The 9,899-nt window shown below is 35.8% G+C and overlaps 1 pseudogene; it reads right to left on the bottom strand.

The window, feature by feature from the left end:
- Window positions 1–274: 274 nt before the first annotated feature.
- LOC116763650 lies at window positions 275–755 on the bottom strand (annotated as a pseudogene).
- Between the last annotated feature and the right edge of the window lie 9,144 nt (window positions 756–9,899).

Genomic DNA, 9,899 nt, shown 5'->3' with positions numbered 1-9,899 from the left:
CAGACGGGCAAACATCACACATCATCCAAAATGGACAGTGGGAGCATTGCTTTCTGATTCTTCTTCACCTCGTAAACTGTCTGACGCAAAAATTTTTATTTATTCTTCCGCCAAACACAACTTATTTCCATCTACAATTATTTTTTAAGGTAAGAAACGTGAGTCAACTGAAGAAAGGCCTGTGGCCTTGAGCTAGGGAAGGGTGGCACTGTGCCACTCGACTGAGCCCCCGGGCTGTGGGGATGAGCTTGGGCCGCGCAGGACTGGACCCGGGTCAGCGGGCCTTCTCCAGGGCAGCTCTGCAGCACTGCACGCACTGCTGGTAGATGGTCTCAAAGTGAACATCACTGCTGTCATAGCGATCTTCAAAAAGGAGTTGTTTTTGTGGCTCGTAGCTCCCAAGTAGTTCAATTTTCGCTCTGCAGTTTTTAACTTGGTTACTTTTTCTATTCAAATCTCTACGGTTGCTTTCATCCATACGTAGTATACAGTCAAAAGCAGCGGCAAAGTCTTCTTTGGTAACCTGCCGGGCAACGTGACTCATGGGAGTGCCATGCTTCTTCATGCAAGCCTGCCCGCTGGTAATCAGGAGGGTTTCCTAGTTCATACGTGGACGTCACTGCACTGTCCATCCTCCAAGTATCTGAAACGCTTTGATCAGTTACAAGTTTCCTGAAGACTGCTTCTGCAGTTGGTAATAGACAGATGTTACCCAGACACACGAACACCCCCGACTTGGTCACCTGCTCTGCCATCCTCCCCCCCGCACCAAGAAGTCTTAATTTTGATGACTGAATGAATGACATTCTCGCCTTTGCATAAAAGTGAAATTAAGGACAGCAAGTCTTCAGTTCCCAGCCAATTTAGTTATTATGTATATCAGAGGTTAGCAAAATCTCAGATAGGAGAGTTGTACCTAAGTTCAGCTTCTTTTTTCTTACGTAGTATTTTTGTTAAAGACACAGTTCTGCAGTTCATGAAAATCTTATAATTTGAGGGCCTCATTCATCAAATGGCCAAATCTGTAAGTTTAGCTAAGATATAGAAAATGGAGCTCTTTCAAATCAGAAATTTGATCCACAATCATTACCAAATAATGTCTCTGGAATCTACTTTTTTTTTTTTTTTTTAAAAATCAGAATATAAAAGTGTTTACATGTAATGAATGCTTTCTTTGGATTCTCCTTGAAATGGGATACTTTTCACTTTGCTCGACCTTTTCTTCTTTAAATTTCTTAGACTTTCTTAAGACAAGAAATTGTAGGACTATTTCCTAGTGTCTCCTATTGTCAGGATAGGTTTTATTTATTTATTTATTTATTTTGCTGTATGCGGGCCTCTTACTGTTGTGGCCTCTCCTGTTGCAGAGCACAGGCTCCAGACGCGCAGGCTCAGCGGCCATGGCTCACGGGACCAGCCGCTCCGCGGCATGTGGGATCTTCCGGGACCGGGGCACAAACCCATGACCCCTGCATCAGCAGGCGGACTCTCAACCACTGCGCCACCAGGGAAGCCCTCAGGGTAGGTTTTATATCTTTTTTGTTTCTTTGTTCTTTTGTGCTTTTGCATTGTTTTGTGGCTTGCAATTGGTGGGTAAATATTTCCCAGAAATTTGGAGAATAGAATGATGCAAATTACTTGGAATAGAGATTAATTATTGTTCAAAGAAACCCATGCTGCACCTCAGACTTCTGAGCTCTGCCCACCTCCAGTCTTGTTATTTCAGACATGTGAGATTGAACTCATAACACAGAATAAAAATAAGTAAAAAAAATCATTTATGGAAGTAAGGAATACTTTCTACTTAGTGTCTAAGTTGTCCATCTGATAGAAAGACATACATTAGAATATTTAATTATTAAATAAGAAATAACTCTGGCCCTTTGCATAAAATTGAATAGCCGTAGGTTGGAATTAGAGATTTTTGGCTAAACATTATTCTTTGATTAATATATCTTAACCACAGACATCTATATATCTGTATTCACACTATATCTATCTATATCTCTGTTGTCTATTACTACGGGCTGAGGATTAAAAACCAAGTTATTGAACTTCTTCAACCTTAGAATTCCCTGACTTCTTCAGAGCCTAGGAAGGAGTTAGGGAACTCCACTATCCCAGGAAAGTGTTCACTTACTTTTGAAACTATTTTGTTGCTCTCTGATACATGGGTGCCTTCATTTCAGAAGCCCTTGGACTCAGTTGTCTCCATGTTTTCTTTTGAAGCCATTCTCATGATTTATAAACCACATGTTTGTGTTCTGGGCAGAGTTGATGCATTGTCTTCATACCTTACACAGAAGCCTTGGTGTCAATCACACCACAAAACCTCACCAGGATGAGATCAGTTTGTTCTGAGTAGCACAGCAACAAGAGAAACTTTCCATTATGTTCCCTTTGATTCTTTAAACAACCAAAACATGGTTCATCCATAACTACTTTCTGTGATTTAAAATACTGAGGGTTTTAACAAAAATATTTACTGAATAATACTGCAAGTTAACAACCACTTACTTCTACTTTGAGAATATTTACATTCAGGATGAGAAATTATGCTACTAGAAAACTTTTATTTTAAACATATTAATGAAAATAAACAGATTATTCTCCATGGAGTTAATGTTTTCCAAAAGTTTAATGATTTAGATTTCTCTAAGCAATATAATATTTTTAAATGCAGTTCTTCATAACTAGTGAAAAATAGAATCGAAATCACAGAATCTAAATCTCAGAGTTTTAGATATTGCAATGTTTTGCTTTGACAATTTATAATTATTACAATGTTCTATGGTAAGAAATGTCTTTGAAAATCTTAAAAAAAATGTTTCTAAGGTGAGGTTAATAGAGATGAACTAAATCTTCACAAATTAGATGAAGAATTGTTAGAAATTTAAGTAAGGACATTAAAATCATAAGAAAGGTTCATACAGGAATGCTTGCCCTCGAATCTAACATTTGCAGGTATGTTTTATACATTTCGGGAGAATTTTTAAAGAATATTCCAAACCAACCGCAAAGTCAACATTCTGTGAAGGATGGTACAGTAATGTGAACATGTGATTGTCATCAACAATGAGCTCATTAGAAGGTATTGGGAGAAATGCAAATTTGAAAAATTTTTTGACTTCCAAGATTATATTTTAAATTTGAATTGGTTTTAAATCTTAACATTACTATAAATTATAGACATATATTAATTAATTTAACAAAGACAGTAAATTCTGTGTTCCAGGCACGGTAACAGGCATTGGGGATATAAATTAGCATAAATGTGCTATGAAGGAAATGGATTTCTATAGCAGTTATAAGTAATTTTGGCTGTGCGTAAGGGAATGAATAGCTTTCTCTTACTGAGGATTTCTGGAGTTGGGAGGCTTCTGGCTTTGGTTCAATGGGACTGAATGATAGAACCATCCTTATGGTCATTCTTTCATGCTTGCAAATTCCAGGCATTGGCATTGTGACTGCTTTAAAGAAAGGTAGACAGGGGCAGGGGCTGTGCTAATGACATCTTTTCTTTCTATCAGGGAATCAAATGCTTTCCTAGATGTCATCTAGCAAAATTCCATTTATTTATCATTGGCCAAAACTTGTCACTTGCCCACTTCTAGCAGCAAAGGGAACTATAGCTGAGTATTTAGTTTTTTCAACTTCTGTGATGGAGATGGAATGGAGCAGGAGGGTGAATATCAAGTTGGGTTAGCTTGTCCATAAGGTCTACTGTAACCACCCCCCCGACTTGAAAAGTAATAACTGATATATGATAAGGAAGCTAACTGTATTTTTCAGCAACTAGAGAGTGATATGATTGATAACCTCTTATATTCTCTAGCTATTGAGGTATAACAAGAAGAAGGGCTCTACTAGGAAGTTAAAATAAGCCTGTGAAGTAAGAGTAGAAGTTATTGCAGTAGAATTTCTGTGAATTTTTAAAGGGAAGAGGGTAATTTTAAAATGTAATAGAAGAACTACCTTTTTTTTTTTTGTCTTTGAATTTGTGGGAGTTAAATGCATATATTTCAAACATTTGTTCACTAGAAAGTAGGGAACTGTTTATTTATTTTGGCTGCATGGGCTCTTCATTGTGGCACGTGGGCTTCTCTAGTTGTGGCGTATGGACTCCAGAGCATGCGGGCTCAGTAGTTGCAGTGCACAGGCTTAGTTGCCCCGTGGCATGTGGGATCTTAGTTCCCTGACCAGGGATGGAACCCACGCCCCCTGCATTGGAAGCGTGGAGTCTTAACCACTGGACCACCTGGGAAGTCCCCGGGAACTGGTTTTTTTTTTTTTTTTTTATGTTTTCTATTCAAATAAGCTGGAGTTAGGTATTATTTTATCTTAAAAAACTATAAATAGGAGGTGTTACTTCAGTTAATGGTAGAGTAGTTTGTATTAGACAAACCATTATGCAGAGAAGGATAATAAATTCTTGGTGAAGTAAAAAACATCTAGTTGAAGGCACTGGAGAGTGACCAAAAGCAGGCAGAAACAGGAGTATAGACACTTGAAAAGGGAAACCGCTCTGGGTGAGTTTTACATTTATGAATTTTCTGCCTGAGGTCATTCTCTTTGAGAGTGCCATGGAATGGCTGGAATTCAAGCAGAAATTTGCAGTCTTAATGGCTTGATGAATCAAAGAATGGAGTTTGATATTGCCAAGGTAGAAGATAAGTGAGGGAAAGGCTTTCTGGAAAGGGAGCTAATTGAGGTGGAGGCCCCCAAACCAGCAGATAAACCCCACTTTGATTGGTCGCTGAACTATGCATACATGGTGGAATGCAGCAGACTTGCCAGAAAGCAAAACTGAGTAGAAATTTCAGCTGCTTACAGAAGAGCCAGAGTTTGGAATTTGAAGCCTATCAAGTTAACTGACTACTAGAACAAAAATCAACACTGTAGGAAAAACTGACAGAATCCAGGATATTAAAATGCATCATTCATAATGATCAGTATGAATTGAAATGTAAAGAAACAGGAAAATGTGACCCACAGACAAGATAGAAAAAGTAAAGAGAAACCAACCACAAGATTACTCAGATGTTCGAATTAATGGAGAAGTTTTTTTTTAAGGCTGTTGTAAATATTTTCATGGGTTGGAACAAAAATATTTCATAATGAATGAACAGATGGAGAATCTCAGCAGAGAAATGGAAATTATAAAATAAGACCAAATGGAAACTATAAAACTGAATATACAGTATTTGAAATGAAAAATTTGAACTGAATGGGCTTAATATGAGATTGGAAATTAGTGAATGTGAAGAGAAGTCAATAGAACAGGGGAAAAACTAAGAGAAAAAAAAACAGCTCAGGTCTTACAAAATGTATTGCTTAAATGATAAGAATTGAAAGTTGAAATTACTCTTTGATCCATGGTCTGAGGAACAGATATTGTGTTAGCAGGCATGAAAACATTAATCTCATTGTATATCTCCATCAGATCCCTCAGGTGACCTGGTGCATTGTAAATGAGCAGTAATATTTTGAAGAGAATTTTTTTTTCTAAGCAGTAGTTTTCAGTAGTAGGCTTAAAATATTCAGCAAACCATGTAGTAAACAGACGTGCTGTCATCCAGGCTTTATTGTTCCATTTATAGAGCACAAACAGAGTTAAGTTAGCACAACTGTTAAGGGCCTTAGAATTTTCAGAATGGTAAATTGGCTTCAACTTAAATTCACCAGCTGCATTAGCCTCTAACAAGAGAGTCAGTCTGTCCTTTGAAACTTTGAAGCCAGGCATTGACTTCTCCTCTCTAGCTATAAAAGTCCTAGATGGCATGTTCTTCCAATAGAAGGCTGTTGTGTTTACATTGAAGATCTGTTGTCTAATATAGCTACCTTCATGAATTATCTTAGCTATATCTTCTGGACAACCTGCTACAGATTCTACATCAGCTTCTTCACTTTGCACTTTTATGTTATAGAGATAGCTTAAACCTCATGAACCAACCTCTGCTAGCTTCAAACTTCCTCACCTCTCTCAGCCTTCATAGACTTGAAGAGAGTTAGGGCCTTGCTCTGGATTCAACTTTGTCTTAAGGGGGTTGTTGTGTCTTAAGAGGGTTTGATCTTCTTTCCAGACTGCTAAAACTTTCTTCATATCAACAAGAAGGCTGTTTCACTTTCTTATCATTCATGAGTTCACTGAAGTAGCACTTTTAATTTCCTTTAAGAACTTTTCCTTTGCATCCACAACTTGGCTAACTTTTTGGTATAAGAAGCCTAGCTTTCAGCCTGTCTTGACTTTCAATATGCCTTCCTTACTAAGCTTGATCATTTCTAGCTTTTGATTTAAAGTAAGAGACATGCAAGTCTTCTTTTCACTTGAACACTTAGAGGCCATTGTAGGGTTATTAATCGGCCTAATTTCAATATTGTTGACATTAGGGAGGCTGAAGGAGAGGGAGAGAGATAGAGAAATGGCCAGTCAGTGGAGAAGTCAGAACACACACAATTATCAGTTAAATTTGCCATTGTATGTGGGTGCAATTCGTGGTGTCCCAAAATAATTACAGTAACATCAAAGATCACCATAACATATATAATAATAATGAAAAATTTGAAATATTGTGAGAATTACAAAAATGTAATGCAGAGACCTGAAGTAAGCAAATGCTGTTGGAAAATTTGCACCAATAGACTTGCTAGATGCAGGGTTGCCACAAACCTTCAACTTATAAAAAATACAATATCTGTGAAGCATTATAAAGCAAAACACAATAAAGCAAAGTATGCTTATAGTCTAAAATGCATGTAACTGTAAGACTAGAATGAAAAAAAATAGTGAGAGAACACAAAAAGTATGTGAAGACATCATGCCTAAAATTTTTCCAAAACTGCTGAAAAACATAAACTTAAAATCCAAGAATTTTAGCAAAACCCAAGAAGCGTAAATGCAAATAATGCGACACCTAGGAATATCATAGTCAAACTGGTGGAATCCAAAGATACAGAGAAAATCTTGAAAGTCACTTGAAAAAATTGACTCATTACATATAGAAAACAATGATGCATGTAACTGCTGACAGTGATATATACATAACTGTTCCTTATCAGAAACAATGGTGGCCAACAGACAATGAAGCAGCATATTTAAGTTCTGAAAACTAAGGAGAAAATGTTCTGTCAATCCAGTGTTATGACCAGTGAAAATGTTTTTTAAAAATGAAGGCAAAATTAAGAAATTTTCAGGCTTAAAATAAAACTGAATTAGTCACAGCAGTCCTGCATTACAAGGAATGATAAGCAAGTTCTTCAGTCTGAAGAGAAATGACTATCTAGAAACTCAGATCTACAGAAGGAATTGAATGGCACAAGAAAGAGTAAATATGTGGGTAAATATTAAAAATTTTTCTTCTTTTAATTTTTTTAAAAGACATATGACTATTTAAGGCAAAAATTGTAACACTGAATGGTGAAGTTTATAATGTATGTATGCATAACATATATGACAACAATAACACAAAGTTTGAGGTGGGGAGTATAAATAGAAGTATAACATTTTTACATTTGACACGAAGTAATACAAAATTAACTCTATGTAGACTGTGAAAATTTAAGGGTGCACATCTTAATCCCTACAGATTCACCAAAAATAATGCAAAGAGATATAGCTTCTTAGACAATAAAACATTTTAAATGGAATACTAAAAATATTCAAATCAGTTAAATAAAGGCAGAAAAATAGCAAAGGAATAAAAAACAGTGCAAATAAAAAATATCGAGTACTAGATCTAAGTGCAACTGTTTCAATAATTGCATTACATATAAGTGGATTAACATTCCAATGAAAAGAGGTTGTAAGGCTAGATAAAAAGGCAAGACTCAATTATATGCTGTCTGAGAGATACTTTAGATATAAATACTAGATAGGCTGAACATTTTTACTTTTCTCACTTTTATTTCCTCTTCCCGTTTGGATAGATGAAGATATACCATTAAAACATTAACCATAAAGATCATATTAGGCCAAAGTGACTTCAAGTCAAGGAGTATTATCAGAGATAGAGAGGAACAAGTCCTAATGATAAAAGGGTCCATTCAACAAGAAGACTTAATATTTGTAATTGTGTATGTGCGTAAGAGCTTCAAAATATATGAATCAAAAACTCAGAGAAGAAAGAAGGTGCTAGGAAAATTCACAATCATGGTTAGAGTTTTTTTTAAACACCAATCTCTCAGTGATATGTAGAACAAATAGGCAAAAAATCAGGCAGAATGTAGAAGACTTGAGCAACACTGCCAATCATTTGAGTCTATTATTATTTATAGAGCATTAACTCCAACAACTGAAGAATACACATTCTTTTTCAAGTGCATATATATTGATAAAAATTGCTCACTAGAACAGATTATCCTTAACTACCAAACAAGTCTCAATATATTTTAGAAGATGAAAGTCTTACAGGGTATATTCTCTGATGACCATGAAATTGCATTAGAAATCAGTAACAATGAGAGGTTTAGAAAATTCCAAAATGTTTTAAAACTAAGCAACATACTTCTAATAACCCATGGGTCAAAGAAGAAATCACAGGGGGTTTTAGACAATTTTTAAACTAAATGAAAATGAAAAGACAATATATAAAAATTTGTTGGGATGCATCTAAAGCAGTGTTTTGAAGAAAATTTATGACTTTGAATACTTATATCAAAAGATAGAAGAGTTTAAAATGAAAGGTAAAAAAATCAGCGCAATAGAAAACAGATAAAAATAAAGAAATCAACAAAGAAAAATGTTGGCCCTTTGAAAAGTTTAATAAAACTTGATCAACCCCTAGCAAGACTGGGCTAAATAAATAAATAAATAAACAAACAAATAATTAAATAAATAAGAAAGGGAAAGAGAGGAGAGAGAGAGATAACTAAGGTACTAATATCAAGAATGAAAGAGGGGATATCCCTACAGATTCTATAGACTTCAAACAGATAAAAAGAGAGTACTACAGACAGTGTTTTACCAGGAAGTTTAACAGCATAGATAAAATTGACAAATTCCTTGAAAAAACATAAAATATCAAAATTGGCACAGGAGAGTATAAGAAATCGGAATAGCTCTGTATATACTAAAGAAATGGAATATGTTATTACAAATCTTCCCATTAAGAAAACTTCAAACCTAGATGGATTCATTGGTGAATTCTATCAACTGAAAAAGAAATAATCCCAATCTTATACAACCTTTTTCAGAAAAACAGAGGAGGAAGAATCACTTCCCTACTTGTTTTATGGGATCAGCACAACCCTAAAACCAAAATATGAAACAAAACAAAACAAACAAAACAAAAAACCCAGAAAAGAAAATTGCTATCCAACATTCCTAAAGAACATAGATGCAAAATCATTGATATACTATTAGCAAACTAAATTCAATAACATATAAAAAGGCTAATACATCATGACCAAGTGAGGCTTGTACATGGAATGCCAGGTTAGACATTTGAAAACCAAACAGTCTAATTAATCATGCTAACAGAATGAAGGAGAAGCACCATATAATTGTCTGAATTAAAAAAATTTGTGGGAAAAGTGGTCTAGCAGAGATATACAGGATATATTGGAGCTGGGAAGGGCTAGCATGTGAGGAACCAGTTAGAAGATTATTGCATCAGTCCCATCACACAGCAAGTGCCAGGATGTCACCGGTTGTACTGAGACCACAAAAGAAGAAATGGGGAATTCCCTGGCATTCCAGTGGTTAAGACTCGACGCTCCCACTGCAGCGGGCACAGGTTCGATCCCTGGTCAGGGAACTAAGATCCCACATACCAGGCGGTATGGCCAAAAAAGGAAAAAAAGACAAAGAAGAAGAAGAAATGGACTGGAGGGGTGCTGCAGAGGAGGAATCGTAGACTTTTATACCTGCTTACTGTTGTTATTCCGAAAAGAATCTGTGG

This window comes from Phocoena sinus, chromosome 12 (genome assembly GCF_008692025.1).
Source record: "Phocoena sinus isolate mPhoSin1 chromosome 12, mPhoSin1.pri, whole genome shotgun sequence".
NCBI lineage: Eukaryota > Metazoa > Chordata > Mammalia > Artiodactyla > Phocoenidae > Phocoena > Phocoena sinus.
This window is presented reverse-complemented; position numbering and strand designations above follow the sequence as displayed.